Source organism: Homalodisca vitripennis, chromosome 5 (assembly GCF_021130785.1).
Source record: "Homalodisca vitripennis isolate AUS2020 chromosome 5, UT_GWSS_2.1, whole genome shotgun sequence".
NCBI classification, from domain to species: Eukaryota; Metazoa; Arthropoda; class Insecta; order Hemiptera; family Cicadellidae; genus Homalodisca; species Homalodisca vitripennis.
The window spans coordinates 117,334,649-117,353,271 of NC_060211.1; the positions used below are offsets into that span (position 1 = coordinate 117,334,649).

Here is an 18,623-nt window from a genome sequence, read left to right on the forward strand (position 1 = left end):
ATGATTAATTAATTGATCTAAAATGGTAAACCTTTTATATTCATTCCAAGTTTTTATTTTATCTATGAGTCAATAAAAGAGCGAACATTATAATTTATATAAACCAATTTTTGTGCTCAATTATATACTGTAAGATTCAAGACAGAGAGAATTGTAAATTGAGCATCTAAATAAATCAAGTTTTATAAATATTATATAAAAACGCTGTTTATAGTATTATTAAATTGTCGCCAAAAAGCTACTACACTTAGACTTTGGCAAATTAACCTGTAAAAAGTACAATACATTTTCGATTTGAAATTTCCAGGTAATAGGCATGAAATAACCTCACAAATAAATAAACGGACAACTTGAAAGACGTAATGCCTATTAATTAAACCAAGTGCTTTTCTACCTAGTGTGCCAAAAAAGATACGTCAACAACATTATATGTTTAAGAGTTGTTATTGATTTTTTATAGGTTTGTTTGTAAGATCTATAACGGTTAAAATAGCTCAAGAAATTAATTGTTAGATTCATTGATTATGTCTCATTATAGTTTAAGGGCTTATAGTTTTCATGAGATTGAAATACTTGAAACAATAATCATTAACTTTTTACCTTATTGAAAAATAACCTTTTACGTATTTATACGATGGTTAAATATTCTGCAAAAGTACAAAATGTAATGTTTCAGAAAGAGGTGTATTTAATAGGGTCCAAACAACCCTAGTATTTTGCTAAGTCTAAAATTAAAAAAATCAATTTTAATCATAAATGTCTTGTTGAACATAGTTCTAAATTTAAAAAAAGGAGGATGAGAAGATACATAATTTCTAGTCATTATTTAGTTCTGGAAATAAAGTTTCTAACTAATGTATTCTACAATTTTATTTTTGTAATTTAAAATTTAATTTAATTTAAAAAGGCGGAGAATAATAATCGAGTGAATTTTGTGACACCTTGAGTTTACAATAATCGTTTATATCTCTTGCAGCCCTTTAATACTAAGATATTTACAGTGTAGGATGCAATAAAGAGGGAGGAATTGCGAGCCATCAACACTGACTCAGACATTTCATTAAGTTCCTCGCATTACCGCCTCCAGGACATTGAAAATCAATGTGAATCCGAGAACTGGAATTTGAACCTGACTCCGTCTCGAACTTCGAGGACAATCCGTGAAAGCACGCTATTAATTCTTGACTGACTCTAAAATAGAACAGTAGATCAATATTGTTAATTATATTATAAATACGCATTACGCCTTTCAAATAATTCGTTTGTCTGTTTTTGAGGTAATTTCAATGATAGTGACATTTCGTTTATATATTATTTAAAACTAATATCTTGATTTTTGTACAGCAATATTACGTTATCAATCGGTAACAATCGATAGCACTTACACTCTTGATGTGCCTTTTTGGATATTTGATGGTGGTTTACACTTATAATATATTTAAGAAAATAAATAGCCCAAATTTATTTTAAAACTATTTTTATGTAATATCCGGGGATCGAACATGTAACTTATTGATAACAAAGCGACAGACTTACTACCAGGACCACAGAAGAGGGCAAATTATCCCAAAAACCGTCAAAATATGTTTAATTACAATGGCTATAACCATTTTGTATAGCTAATTATAATATGGAACCGATTAAAGGCATAATAACTATACTCTGTGTAGTTTTTCATATCACCCATACTATCATAGGCATCGTATGGTTGTGCTTTTCAGTATCGGGAAGTTAGCTTTTTAATAAAGTACATGTGCGTTGTGCGTGTACAATGGCTATAGACATACACTTCTGACAGATTTTCTTGATCGTGGCAACAAGGTCAAACTCTACATCGCCGTTGGAAATATAATTCACTTGAACCAGAAGCGTGCGAAGCCGCGGGAAACAGCTAGTACAATAATAAATAAATAGGAAAAATGTGATTGAGTCTCCAATAGAAAATTTCCGTATCATTACTTGTTGAATGTACAATTACAAATTGGAATGAAGAATTAAATCTGTTAATTTAGACACATTTAATACAGAATTTACTAAAAGATTTTGCATGATAGGTCAGCTTTACTTCAGATATTTACTTTGAGCAATCAATAATGCACGAATTTACATATACTTAAGATAAATGCAATCATATTCATCTCCTTAGTTAGGACTTTATAGTCCTAAATTCGCCTCTAATAAAGACATTTTTCATTTCATTTCATTTCATTTCCTTACCTTCTATACAGAAAGACTAAACCATATTCGAATCGCCAGTTCCGTAAAATGCAAGACCGAAATTGGGATCTTATAGAAAATATTCGTACGTCCTGGCATGTACTGCACTTGGTGTAATATTAATAACACTCGTATATCTTAATATTATATTATAAATGTGAAAGTGCCTTTGTTTGTTTGTTTTGCTTTCAACCTGCTTCTCCGCCAATCACTGCCCTCCTTTGAAATTTGTAATTTTACCCTCTTACTGTACAATTCAGAAACCCCTAAAGTGACATCAAATATGTCCTAACCAGATTTTTGTTTACATTTATCACAATAGAACAGTCCTCGGTGATTGTACCCGAATTTGCAACCTATACATAACCTCAACATCACCTTCGGGTGAAGAGAACCGATGATCCTATCATCCATCATTCTTCGTGCCAGCTGGAACTCCGAGACCAATTCTGTCCATCTAATTTCTTCGTTTTATCGTTCAATTAATCAGCAGGGCCTACTCAGCCTCAGGAAATCCGGGAACGAAGGTCACCTGCAGTAGCCAATAAGATCTATATATCTGGGTTTTTAAGAACTGAGTGTTATCAATGATTATTTTAGGTTCAACACAACTATTTAATTTGAATTCTCGTGTTTGAAAATTTCAGGATATTCCCCTTGGCACAATGAAAGGACGTGCATGGTGCGGTGGCGGTGTTATCTACACTAAGGCTTAGTTATGCATGAAGCAAATATTTTTTAAACAATGTTGACAATAGAACTGAATATTTTATAACTGTGGATATTTTATCTTTAAACATATCTCGAACTGTGTTATTGCATGCATATAATAGTAACAATGCTTTACTCTTGCTTGATTTCTGGTTTCTATTCATTTGTGTATTCGTGGATTAAATGCCAAGTAAATATAAATCGTTTTAATTCTTAAGTTAACGAATCCTCCTCAACTCGTGCAATATCTAACACGCGATACCGGCTCTACTTACGTCACATAAATAAACATAAAAATTGGCTCTCAAATATTGGTACATAGTAAATAACTCGCCTGTTGTAGATGTTGTAGAACGCAAAGAATAAATCGATAACGATACAATAATCAACTCATTTTCGTACTAAAATATACCATCTACTTAATTCTAGTGTATTTACTTATCTAAATTAGAACAAAATACAACCGTTTTTTTGGACCGCTTTACGATTTTTAGGTACTAAGCAAAGAAGGGGTTTCTCCTGATTAGTTTTATAGTTATTTTTGTTAAATAGTTTGGGGAAATATGTACAATGTAGAGTAACCGAAATTTTATTGGAATCATCAGTGGTCAAGATATAATACTCTTTCCTTGACGGAGTTTGGTGTTAAGTATGAAAGTGTGATGGAGAACCTTACCAGATTTGTGTTTAAAACAATACGAACGTAGCAAATATTTGTTTTTTTTTAATTCCTGGAATTAGGGATAGTTTTACCTTACCACAACTAACAATTGTAATTTTACCCTCTTACTGTACAATTCAGAAACCCCTAAAGGTAAATTAGGGTTTTTTTTATAGGTCAATTCAAATTTAGCTCGGGGAATAATAAAGATAACTTCTGAAAAGCTAAGCATTTTAAATATCTTAATAATTTAACTTGAGTCATTTTCATTGCTCCTCCACATCACCACCGGAAAAAATTTGTCATTCTGAAAGTTTCTTTATTTATTGGTTGTTTGTTCGAATTATTGTAGAGTTAATGTTTAAAAGACATAAGGAATATTATTCATAGTCTGTAATACGTTCACCTATGATCTGAGGTCTGGCAGCAATATTACAATAAATTATATAATATTAACATGTAATTACGATATTTTCGATGACAAAACAATAATTCTCCTATGTAGTGTGAAAGAGTAAGTAATACTTAATGTCAAAAGAAGATTAAAGATAGGATATGGTTATTTATACAAACGTCGTGAAGGGTAAGCAAAGATGAACACAAATTTAATCATAACGTGATTGGGCGTGAGGTGGTTTTATAAAGAACACTAGCACTGATCGTCATTGTTTGTGTTTTGCACATTTTCAACTTGTTATTACCAACAAAGCAACTTAATAAACTTGTTTTTGTCTGAGATAGATGATATTTTTTGTTGTACAATCTCATCAGAAGTTTCGCTGTACGGGAGGTAGTATGATCTGCACTAATATCATTGCGTGAATTTCTTTGTGTTTCTACCATGTTAACTTGTACTCAAGAAACTTTATAAACATGTCTGTTGTTCCTTGTACTAATGTTAACTGTCCTACCAACAAGAAACTTAATAAACCTTTCTGTTTTTTGAGAACGATCAACATATTTTTGTACAACACGTTCAGGAGATAGTATAAGAAGAAACATCCACACGAAACTAGCAACTTTGTGTTTCCACCATGTTAAATTGTATTTCCAACAAGAAACTTGAAACTGAGAACAACCAACATTTTTTGTTGTACATAACCTCATTAGAAGTTCCGCTGTACAGGATGTAGTATCATATGGAATATCCACACTAATCTTATTTGTGTTTTCTACCATATTAACTTATACTGCCAACCAGAACCTGAATAAACCTGTCTGTGTTTGAGATCTACCAACTGTTTTTGTTGTACTATCTTATTTACATTCTGTGTACAGGATGTAGTATCATATGGAATATCCACACTAATCTTATTTGTGTTTTCTACCATATTAACTTATACTGCCAACCAGAACCTGAATAAACCTGTCTGTGTTTGAGATCTACCAACTGTTTTTGTTGTACTATCTTATTTACATTCTGTGTACAGGATGTAGTATCATATGGAATATCCACACTAATCTTATTTGTGTTTTCTACCATATTAACTTATACTGCCAACCAGAACCTGAATAAACCTGTCTGTGTTTGAGATCTACCAACTGTTTTTGTTGTACTATCTTATTTACATTCTGTGTACAGGATGTAGTATCATATGGAATATCCACACTAATCTTATTTGTGTTTTCTACCATATTAACTTATACTGCCAACCAGAACCTGAATAAACCTGTCTGTGTTTGAGATCTACCAACTGTTTTTGTTGTACTATCTTATTTACATTCTGTGTACAGGATGTAGTATCATATGGAATATCCACACTAATCTTATTTGTGTTTTCTACCATATTAACTTATACTGCCAACCAGAACCTGAATAAACCTGTCTGTGTTTGAGATCTACCAACTGTTTTTGTTGTACTATCTTATTTACATTCTGTGTACAGGATGTAGTATCATATGGAATATCCACACTAATCTTATTTGTGTTTTCTACCATATTAACTTATACTGCCAACCAGAACCTGAATAAACCTGTCTGTGTTTGAGATCTACCAACTGTTTTTGTTGTACTATCTTATTTACATTCTGTGTACAGGATGTAGTATCATATGGAATATCCACACTAATCTTATTTGTGTTTTCTACCATATTAACTTATACTGCCAACCAGAACCTGAATAAACCTGTCTGTGTTTGAGATCTACCAACTGTTTTTGTTGTACTATCTTATTTACATTCTGTGTACAGGATGTAGTATCATATGGAATATCCACACTAATCTTATTTGTGTTTTCTACCATATTAACTTATACTGCCAACCAGAACCTGAATAAACCTGTCTGTGTTTGAGATCTACCAACTGTTTTTGTTGTACTATCTTATGTACATTCTGTGTACAGGATGTAGCCTACTATGACAGGGAACATCCACCTTTAAAATGGGGTACCACACGCCCTACTTTTACATTTAAAAATGTCTCAAAAACAGCCACCCACTCCCCAAATAAACCTCTCACAGATGTTTTGTGGGGTTCAAAATAATTTTATTGAATTTTTTGGTCACAAAATAGTGAGGGTATAGTTGAAATAGGTTTTTAAATCACCTGTTAATCTGGTTCACCTTATATAGTTCTTTGATATTTTTCGTTGGTTATAAAGAATGCTTATTACAGGTCCATTATTATCCTGTATGCTGGTGGTATAAATATACCTAACATATAAAATATGTGAACATATGTTGAATATTACGATAAAACTTGTATGACTGAACACATCCGATTTCATTCATACGCGGGTGAGTTAAGCACCCACTTCCGGTACAGATGTGGTGATACTCGTTAGACAAGTAGGCCCGTCGTAGCCATAATGCCAAAATCCAGGAAGTTGTGTCCACAAGTATTAATTTTACGTATTGTATTAGTTAGAAAGCCGTACTGTATAGTAAATTATAAAAGTAATTGTGTTATTACCTTTTGTTTTTATGCTTAAAGACAGTAGTGAAGTTACACGTGCTTAACTTTTCTGGTGAAGCAGTTTTTATTTCATTAATTAATGTCTCGACTTAAAGCTAATTAGTTTGGGATTGTTTTAGGAGAGTTCACTTTCAAAGTATTCGTGGTTAAGGAGTTCAAGGCGGCATCATTTCGTGGTCTACATTCTTGGTAATCATATTTGCTTCGTGGAGCCACATTCGTGGTCGCTCAGTTAAAGTATTCTTATTAGGAAATGTATTTGGGAAATTTGCGATAATATAAGGGAAGTGTTCAGAGCTATCGACTATGTTTTTAAAGGCTGTCTAATTTTGATTTCGGCCAGTGATTTTTAACAGGAATAATGTAATTAGTTTAATCATTCTGTTGTAATAAATTATTATCGTCAGTTCTGAAAGCCGAGATTGATTAATCGGCTTACGCCCACCTGTGCTTTGGTATAGCTTATGCTATCCTCAATTTTATATTTTGACTTACAGTGATTTAATAAGTCAATAAGAAATGTAGCCACTTTATATAATGCTTACACATTACATTATATATCAACATGTGAGTGTTAATGTAATTCAGCCGTAAACGTCAACCCCGATAAGCTCTATAGTATACTTGAATGTGTCTACAATGTATATTAAAACTTTGTGTATATACAATACCAAGAATTTCGCCGTCGGAACATTTTCAATGGTAACCACCATGAAGCTGGAAAAATAGATTGCTCGCAGAGCTGGTGTATTTCTAAATCCGCTTGGAGTCTGATAAGGCAGGAAGGAAGGGATGCTGGCAAAGCCGTTGTATTTACAATATCACCTTCAGGGTGGTAAGATATTGTTGCCGGGGAAGTCACTTTATTAACAATACCACCTTAAGGCTTGTAAGACAAGGAGTGGTTAGTAACACTGGTGTACCCCAATAATATCTTGATATTGTAAAACATGGTTTTGTAGATAGAGCTTAAGTAACTCAGAAATGTGTTTGCCGTTTTATTTATTTCATTTATCAAGAGGGTTTGTTTATAAGATAAAATGTAATACAAATATAATCCTACAAGTGTATCTGAATAAAATAAATTTGACGACTGATGTCTATTATACAGTGTAGAAATAGACCTCTCCTCCTCTTACAGTTTGAACGTCTGAATATTTTCAAACGCCCATTGGGGGATTGTTGTTATAACATAAATTGACGATGTTTTTACATGTTTGAAAATTACGCCTCACCCCAAAAGAGGAGAGGGAACTCAAAATTTTAAAAAGAAAGACCCATTGAGAAGCAACTTGATTTAGAGGTCTTAATGAGACAAAACCAACGACTTATTTATTTATTGCAAATGTTCATTTTTATTTAAACCTATTCGATAAACAATAAAAATGTGGGGATTCCTGACTCGGTGACTTTTAGCTTTTTCAAAATATCTTTATATTAGCATCATGAATAAATGTGTGCATAGACTGTTAAAAAATCTAGTTTGAATTATTTTAATTTTTGAAAAAACCATAAAATATAAAAACATTAGCTTTTGTACCACCATAATAAATAATTGTTCCATTAATTATATTATTTTTATGGTACTTTATGCTGACAATAGGTTCATTGCTGCTCGTTAAGATACAGCGTATCATACTGTTGACTTGGTAAATGTATAGGGTGCTGTTCAATTGCGATTGGATTAACGTTGCCCCAGTAAACACAGTTACAGATATTAACTGATTCGATAATTTTAATTGTTGGTTAATTTAACCAAATTAATAAATACACGCTTCATTTGAAACCATTCACACATGCGCACCTGTCTGGATCGTCTTTATTTAATATACGTCGCCTTGTTCGAATTTTCCATTTTCCACGCACTTCGTTAAAATTATTGGTAAATTGTTACTCATTATGACTGTTGATCAATATGATCCAAGTATTATTTCAAGCGTTGTTTTAGTTTTAAATATTTATCAGTCATATTTTAACACCTAGTTATTGTATCGAAATCAAATTGGTAGATTATGACATATTAAACTATAAAAGTAGCAACAATAAGTTACACTATAAATGCGGTGGTTTGATTATAAAAAACATATATACAATATGATTTATTTTTAGCCCTATAATAATGGAATTTAAACCTTTCAGGCTATGTCCATTTTAATTTTCATCCTGATTGTACGATTGGATGCAAGGAAAGTAGCCTCCCTCAACGATTAAAAGGGTGAATTGCATAACTTTAAATGTCTACAGTTCCTAAACAAGTAAATTTATTAGAAAGACTCAAGAATAAAAAATCTATAAAATAATATTGTAAAAAACCACGGGTTAAAATAAAGTTAGCCGCTATGTTGGAAAATAGTGTCAAATTTTCGAAGTTTTAAAATTGATTCATAAGTACACCAAATAGTAAGGACGGTCCCCCTTTTTAAGATTTTTATAAGACGTACGGTTTAAAAGATGCCAATACAACTTAAATTAAAAATCACACTGTTTGTTATTATAATAAATCATACTAAGAACACGTAAGTAATAGCAGTATTAACAAAATCGTATTTTTTAAATCGACTTTTAATTATGCACTTAGCCGTCCGTATCTTTTAAAGCTATGTTATGAAATTGTGTGGTGATCCACTCAAATATTTTGGCTGCAATAAGTCTTTCATCGATTAAAAAGTGTTGGCAGGTAGCGGTGAGGGTGAGGGGAGGGGGCTGAAGGGCGGGAGGCAAAATGCCAGCGTGACCCATGGGACGTCTAATGACATTTGGTGGTAGCTTGGCTGGAGCGTCACGACGCAACTTTGCGGACCTGGCACCTGTACCTTGGCAGCACTCTGTTCACTTCCCGTCCTTTACCATAATAAATTATGTCAATTTTCAAATTAGCTTGAGAAATTTATTAGTTTTACGGTGTATCCCATTAAAGCACAACAATGACTAGTGAAATGTAGCGAATTATTGTCTCTGATCGTCATTAATTGTTTTGAATTCTTGCTGCAATAAGTTGCCGTTTTTTACGATCTGTATCAAATCTTATGGATGTTTCAACTGTTTGTTCAGTTCCAATATTTAAGATTGATGTAATTTTTCTATCATAGATAGTTATGGAAATGTACTTAAAGTGAAGAAAGATACAAATGTAATACAATATAAAAGGCTAAATTGAAATTGTAAAACAATGGTCACAATCTTGACTTGTACAAGGCTGTAGTGGAATATACTCGTATTACGATTATGTGTGAGTAATACATGACATGACTTCGATAATACCTTAAATTTACGCAAGGAAATCATTCCAAATAAACGTAATTTCACATTCTATGGATAGTACAAAGTGGACATTAACTGTAACGATTGCTAATGGATAAATTACAAAAAAGCGGAGAACTTGACCATTTTTGCATCAAAGAGACTAACGTTAACGAACACTGGGACAGCGTGAAGAGGAAACATACAGAAATAAATATGTTGAACTTGCCTGTATCGTTAACGATCTAGTTCCAAGCTGCTATGTTTTGCAAATAACACCAGCATTTTATTCAAGGAACTTCCAGAGCAAGTAAAAGCCTAAATATCACTCTCACGTTGTAGAATTCTAAAAGTGATATTATGATATACGCATATGTGCATTAAAAGAAACGTCCACATCGAATGCATGTATATTTAACCAACACAATCAGATAGTCAAATGAAACATGTGTTATGAATTCCTATGTTCATTATTTTTGTAGTATTTTGAGGTTATCTTACTACTGTTACAGTGATCATGGGCTTAGCCCCAAAACATGTCAGTACAATAAAAACTAAAATGTTTCAATGCTACTTTGTTGTATTATTACTTAAGTATTATTTATAATACATATAGTAGATAGAGAAGCATATTTTCCTGTAAATACAATACTTGCATATCGTGCGCCACTCAAAACACCAAAGTCAGTCAGAGAGGACAGTCCAAAATGCCACTGCGGCCCGTTTGGAGTCTTGGTGATTTAACTTGGATAAAGTCATTTATAGCCGAAATATGCCGAAATAAAATTAATATCCGTTTATACAAATTAATTAGTTTAAATGTGTTGGTCTCGATGTATATGGACCTCTGATAATATTGAGCTCATCACGACAGACCACACCTGCCTAGGACTAATCACGGTGTACATCGCCACATACCTTGTGATGGTTACGGTGTAATCATCACTAATGAAGGTGGCTTCCGTCAAAGAGATCCATTCATCAAAAGTTTCACATTTTGTGGATAATACCTGTACGTTAGCAACAAAATACTGCAAGCTGAACGGTTTGCTTTATACAGTAACTTTGTAAAAGACATTCGCCACTTTTTAATACGCACTCGTATTTACATAAATAATGCTATCCTTTATAGTACTCTTTACGGCAAACTGAAATGTTTAAAGTAAGGCTAATGCCATATATTACAATTTGAAATATACAATTTATATAATTACATTTAAAAGTATATCTTAGAGATTTGTAAATAAAACAGAACGATTTGGAATGGAGTGATATGTGATTACCTTAAGTTATAATCCATGTTATGTTACCTTCACAGTAGCCTAGGATTAAGACTTTCACTCTTCAACCGGAGGGCGCTAGTTAGATCCCCGTAGAAGTCAACAATAATTTTTTAATGGGTTTGGACAGTTTTTCCTTAAATATTTGAATTTGGACCTGGTGATATTAACCAAAACGACTACTTTAAATGCTTATAGCTCTTCATGGAATGATCACTGAATGTTTTTTTCTATTTTTCTGTATTTAGGAAATCCATCTTAAAGAACTGACTATGAAACTAAACACTCATCCCACCTTAAACCGATCTAACCATCTTAATCTACTTCAGATTAATTCAAAGTAGGTTTCGCTGCCTGGCCCAGTGTAATCACAGGTTTGTAGTACGCCACTCCACCCTGTTTGATTTGTAAGTTGCCGTGGTTCCAGCAAATTTAATTTAACTCAGTGATCTGGGCGCGTTAGATTTTCAACTGTGACAGTATTTCGTGAAAAAGCGCGATGGCAAAACGAAAACTATATCTGATCAAGATACCTATAGAGACTGTGGACGCGGGGAACAATAAAACAGTGACATTGTAAAGGAGTTGGGTACACCAGCGAATACTCTCTCTCCCTCCCATTTCTAACAACACATTTCCCGATAAAGTATTCATAATGAAGCCTACATTATTACTGTAGTTTTTGTGAACCTCTATATATATATCAAAGTCTGCCGATTCAACCTTGATATAATAAATGACGGATCAACAATTGTAAACATCTATATATCGAAGCCTGCTCCAAACAGCCTTGATATATCAAAGTTTTGTATTTCCTCTTGAGTTTCGATATATCGAGGTTCCACTGTATAGCTCTTCAACAGTTTTAATTTTTAATAAATGTATGTTATTTTTGTTTGTTTTTAAATATATTTTCTAATTCAAATAGTAGTCCATTAAACGGTAAATCTAGTATTTGTGCCTTTTTAGTAGATGTCGTTTCTAATTGCTTACGAAAATGTAAGAGTATCAACACCTCCTATTTTAGATTCTAAAGGCATCAATCTGGCATGGCCGAACTACATCTGTTAACATTTCAGCTACCAATTAAATTCTGTATATATGAATATAATTAAGATATGAATATTTCATTGGCTTAACTATAAAGTTCTCAATCAATTGTACTAGAATTTTAAAATAATGAAGGAAATGTTGAGTTTTAGCATTTATTGACTTGGGTTTGACCACTTAGTGAAAAGACATCAGTAGTTCAAGATACTTCGAATCTGTCGTAACTTATAATGTTATTAAGAAACATGGTACTTTAAGAAACATTTAATTCGTAACGGCTTAGTGTAGCCATATAGCGTAATACTATTCATACCTAAGTACAGATTACAAAAAAATGTGATAATCTCACTATACAATCTGGGCTGTTACGGGTTTAAACGTAAAATGAATGATTGTCGGTTGCATCGTTTAAAAGGCGATAAAACAAAGGTTGTATTATATCGTTCGCTATAATTCCACCACTATAATATGAAACACAAATTGAAGAATTAATATCAAAATAAAACACAATTAGATTTTGTGTTGGGTAGGTGTTTATAAATAATTATTTTTCGACAATGTTATTAGATAAGCTCCTTAAGATTTTACATTCAATAATATCTGGACAGTAACAGCCAACCACTAGATTGGACGAAACAAGGTAATCGATCGACCGTACACCCCCTACAAAGATTCGATTGTAATACAGTAATAGATTGGTGTGCGAACACCCCTGTTGGAGAAACCATGATTTTGTCATTTAGTAGACAAATTCGTTTTGGAACTGAAAACCTTCTGTTTACTTGGAACTCAGTAACATTTTAATTCAGTACTTAATAACATGGAATTTTGATAAAAGGCGATGGGAGACATTACGGTAAAACCACACAGTTGCCATTAAACCATTAAGGGCGTCCAGTAATGGGCGATGTCACGCGAACATTTCTGATCGTTGCGGACGATGATGCAACGACGATATCGATGTTTCTTATATTATTTCGTTAATTATATTCTATATTGCAGATATTTACATAAAGGAAATACTATTTTGTTACTCGTCTTATAGGTGGTGACTTAGAATTTTCAAAGGGACACACTGGACTTCCATGAAACGTTTATTCACAAAGAATAAAAATAATTGTTCGGAGGGGTTAGGATCGTGAACAAACCCAATTTCAAAATGTATACAGAACCTGATTTTACTGTTATCGCTTGTGATAATGCAATTATCAAAATAACTGGTTTCAAAGATTTTATATTAGGTCTCATAATAGCCTACCAGACATAATCAGCGTATGATATGTATTATTTTTTATTTGTCACTCCTAATGGGGAAATGTACAATTCAGTCCGTATCCGGATTACAACCGGTTTTAGAGTTTCCTTAATTGTCTTTTTAATCAAATAACTGTTTTCAACAACATTTCATGGGTAAGAACATGATCAAGTGTAGTCGGATTTAATCAAAGTTACTCAACTACGAAATGCTACACCATATGATTAAAAGCAAATTAATTTAAACAATTACTATAAACATGTATCAAGCAATATCAAGTAACTTTAATAACATCATAAAACTTTTCTTAAAACCACAACGATAAGACGTAAAAGAAGCATACGTACAGACAGTTATAAAAGTAATTCTGTGTCTAATGTGTGTACGGTACTTGTCTATTATGATTGTATATTAATATAGTTGGGCTATAAATATTGTAAATTAAAATCTATATCAACTCATACACCTAAATGACAAAACCATTAAACGTACTATGTTGAATAATACTGTGTAATTTATTGTTACATTCTAACAATGTGTCACGTTTTTTTTCAGATAGTTTTAAATAAAAAACGTTAATTTAGTTGCACTACGATTCTGCTTGAAAACGCATTAATGAAGAGCACACGCATTAATATTAACATTACGTTCACTTAATGTTAGAGTCGAATTAATGCAGAGGGACGAGAAAAGAACGTTCGCGAAAGAAAGAGAGAAAATGAAATGGATTCAGAAAGGTTGTTTCCTTTTTAGAGAAACTGTTGTTCTATTCAACACTTGAGACAAAGCGAGACAAGTAAATGCCAAGTTAGTCAATAAACGGGTGGGTGCTGCAACACAATGGGCACGAGCTCAGCAACAGGTGGTGTCCTCTCTAAACCATTATCTGTACCAAGTCGCTCACTATCAGTGTCAGCGGGTACACGCTGATAGCATATCGCTGTCACGGGGGCAACGAGCGCAGTTACTTATCAATCAGCAGTCTATAACTACACACGCACATCAAATCGGTGATCTTAAACAAAATTACACCTTTTCTGCCGGCAGGAAAGATTGTAAATATTCATAGAAGGAAAACGTGCGTTGTAGAAATTGAAAAGTATAAAAATGTACGATGGAATCTGTACTTACCGGAATATAAAAGTACAATAAATCACAAGATAGGAAGAACACAGTTGCAGTTCAGCCTCAACAACAAATGATGTCTACCATTGTGTGAATGTTGTGTGTGTGAGCGCACGTAGCGAACTAAGTAGCGATATTTGTGAGTGTTGTCGCCCCGAGCGCCACTGTCGTATCATAGATCGATACCGGGGGGTTGGCACCCCATCCCACCCCCTCATCTCTTCTCCCGATAGATCCTCTAATAATGGACCCATTCTCTCAATTCCTTGAGTGGTGTTGACAACTTCCAATGATCTTGATGTCCTTCATTTCCCTTTGTCTCTCAACACAATTACAAACACCTCTAGCTGACTACAAGAGAAACATACACCATGCTTCGCAACACAAGCAACTATCAGGTTATTTTATAAATAAATTATACTGTCTGATCAAAACCGTAAAACATTAAAGTGATTTTAACGGTAAGTGTGAAAAACTGAGTTGGTAGTGAAATTATGCTTTTTTACTCCTAGTAGTATTTTGCTATTCTATGGTATGCACAAAATGTAAATTGTTTGGTATTAAACTCCAAACGTTTTCTTATTGTTTTTATATATCGCTAAAACCTTATTTTAAATTGGAATAACACTTGAACTAAACAACAATGTACAAATTTAAATTTTGTATTGTACAAATTATGATTTAATAAAGCAAAACGTTCAGTTGTCTGCAATGGTTTAAAAGGGCATGGAAAAAGTCTAGGCGTTTTGAAATTGGACATATCAATACACTGAATATATTTTTTATGACTTTTCATAGAAGGAAATAAATAAAGTGAAGAATTTCTTATTTTACCATGCGAAGTTAGGGCTAAAAAGCCATCTGTAACTCTTAACCTTTAGATCAATAGCTTTAAGGTTAGAAACAACATAACAGTGGCTTTGTAATAAATAATAACAATAATCTAAACGTATAAAACTACGTGTAATCGATTATACATTGACAAAACATATAATAGTTAAGTTTCTGAGAGCTCCCATAAAGATTATAAAAATAGCATGTATACAGATGTTCAACGAAAATTGGGCGGAAAGAATAATGTGTTGGCAATATATTACTACCAGTGCCAGTACTCAATTGTCTGTAACGGCAATCTAAAAACGACGGCAATGATTTATGACAGTGAAGTCAGTGATGCCAATTCAATCTTAGGGCCAGCAAGATTGAGTGTCTGGCATCACTGATCGTACTGGCAAAACATGTCTTGCTTGTCTCAACATTTCATTGGGCATTACTAAAGTACCAACAACGTAATCTCGCTGGGCATAAAATGGCATTGTGATGTACGAGCAACTCAGCCACAATCATTGGGATATGTACTAGCAACCCAATCTCAATGGAAGTGAGATGGGATTGTGTATTAATTAAACTTACAACTCAATATTGTTGGCCGTAAGATGACATCATTCAATTACCAGCAACTCAATCTCTCCGACTGTAGCTCAGGAATTGGTATCACAGTCAACACTGGCAAATTTGTCTCATTAACCGCATGATGTCACTAAATGTGACTAAACTAACAGCAACTCAATCTCGCTGGTCATAAGATGGCATTGGACCACACTACCTACCAGCAACTCCGCCACTACCAACAATAATATCCTTGACATCTTTCCACTGACGAGACTAGTTTTGCAGTGAGGATAGTAATGCAAATGCCATTTTACAGTTATTATAATTGAACTAATAGTAGTTTAGTTTAGTGTTTAATGTCATATTTCTACCAGCGAGATTAAGTTGTTGGTAAATCGGTGATGTTTAGTGTGTATCTCTGCTGGTTGACCAGGCTGAGCTCCTTTTAGACCAGGTGTCTCTAATGTCGAAGCGATGCAGAGTTCTTTTTTAACGTCTTCATAGCTTATTTTTTATGGGTCTCTTCAGACAGATGTGGACTCCTGATGTGGACTTTACTCCAGGAGTTAGATGACTTCCTGATACCAGTGTCAGATTTCAGAGACTACACTGAGCGGTAGGTGAAATGGATCTTAACACATTATTTGTAAGTCAGTGATGTTTAATAACACCTTGCGATTACGGAGACAAATTTGCTTGTGAGCTTAGTATTGCTAATTCCATTTACAAGGACAAAATCCATTTACATAGACAAAACATTAGTAACATTTAACTTATTGTCGGCTGTGCAAATCCGTAACTACCATAGTGAGGTGCCTACGGAGCCGCAGTACACTCTGTGCTATATCATGGAGTCCAGGACCTAGTTGCTGGTAAAATAAGCCTACACCGATGTACTATATCAACCATTTCTCCTGAAGAGATTCAAAAAAGTTCTATATTTCATATTTTAAAGAAATTATGTTTGGCGTTTTGAAAACTAGAGCATTTTGCGTTTTTCTTGATGTATCAATCCAAGATTTCAACTGAAAATTAAGCAAAATCTAACGATGACAATGTTTATACATTAGCTACACTCTCAAAATAAATAATTAAAAACTATCAGGAAACTTTAAAAAAGTCTTGTTTTAACAGATACTACTGTAACTCCTGGTATATAGATGGAGAGCAGAGTTTACTTCTAGTTTATTAATCCTAGGGTTTTTAAAAAGGCATCACCTCAATAATAATTGAGTTGAGAACTCCATTTCAATGTAGTAAAATTATTTAATCCAGAAATATTTTTACGAGTGAGTGATGTCACTGTTCATTGATAAAAATTTTAATCAAGTAATAAAAAAATTAAAATCGTATTGATTATTTGTAGGTACATATATGTAAAATAAAGCCTACCTCAAGATTCGTATTCTTGATTCCGGCATAACTTGTCTGCATCGCGTGCAAGAATATGCATTTTATGTGGAAACAAAGCATAACTTCAATCATGTGCTGTCTCCCGGACCGCGAAGTGGATGTGCACGTTTTAATCAAGATACACTCTCTGGTTTTGTTGGAAAAATGATCCATCTTGAAGTTAAATATATTCTTCCTTCAGTACTTCTCCTTTGTGTTATATTAACTATTATAATGTTATACACTGCTCAATAACTAAATATGTCTTCTGTTATTTCTTCCCATCTACATATAACATACAAATTACATCTTTTTAAAACGTCTCCAAATGTTTTTTTTAGTATAGAATATTACTAAGTTGTCATTTAGTGAATTGTTTCGAATATATATGTACATCTGTTGCACGTGTGTATATTCTACATACAACATAATTGATTCAATAGAAATAATTGGTTTGTGTATTTGTTTATCTTTTCCTTAAAGAACAAGCAGAGGAATTGTATATGTTTGAGGTTTGAGTCTGGATCTACCAAGTGACAGGTAATCAGCACGAAGGCAAACAACGAGTAGGCTATCTAGTTCTCTCATTTGCTTCCTCTTCAAGTAGCATCTGCCTTCTTCGACTGTATTTCTTATACGACTGGCTCTCATGTAACTTTTATGAACATAATATGTCGAAGGTATAGCTGCTACTAAATACGATAAATTTGTCTCGAACGATTTATTTCTGACTGTTAGTGTTATTAATTTAACCATACAACTACTCATTTCTACCGATAAATATTACAAATATCATAAAGACTTGGGTAGGTAAAGTTACCCCATACTCTTTTATATTGGTGATTAAAAATGTTTAATTATTTCACTTAAAATTAATTGTAGCTTTAAATAATCGCTCGTATGCACATTTGCGATTACCGTATTGGTCGCGGCATATCTGACTACGGCATCTCTGACTAAATGTTAGAACACGGCATGTTCGATCAACAGTGCATGATAACGGCATGCCCGGCTAAATGTTAGACCGCGGCATGCTTGACTGACGAACATATGGCCACGGCATATATGTCATGAATACATGACCAAGGCATGTTCGACTACAGCAAGTCTGATCACGTCGTGACCGACCATGAGGCAGCTTTGACCACAGTGCGGTTACGATATGTCTAACCATGACATCCGATTGCAACGTCTCCAACCGTGGCATGTCCAAACACGCCCACCCCGGCATTATATATATATATATATGTTATATTTTAATAACATTCAAAATATTAGTCTTAATATTGTGAATACTGCTTCATTCGGGGGCCTGTTCCACTGACAATATTACCTCTTTAAGTGAACAGAGGCATCACTTAAACAGTGCATATACGAGTACTCATG

At 33.4% G+C, this 18,623-nt stretch overlaps 1 protein-coding gene across 1 annotated transcript in view; it reads right to left on the reverse strand.

The window, feature by feature from the left end:
* Nucleotides 1-14,559, reverse strand: part of LOC124362800 (synaptotagmin-12-like) — a 45,193-nt gene extending 30,634 nt beyond the window's left edge. Inside the window, exon 1 of the mRNA XM_046817611.1 lies at nucleotides 14,460-14,559. The gene's annotated coding sequence lies outside the window, so the exon portion shown is untranslated. The remainder of the gene's footprint in view (nucleotides 1-14,459) is intronic.
* Nucleotides 14,560-18,623: the final 4,064 nt, after the last annotated feature.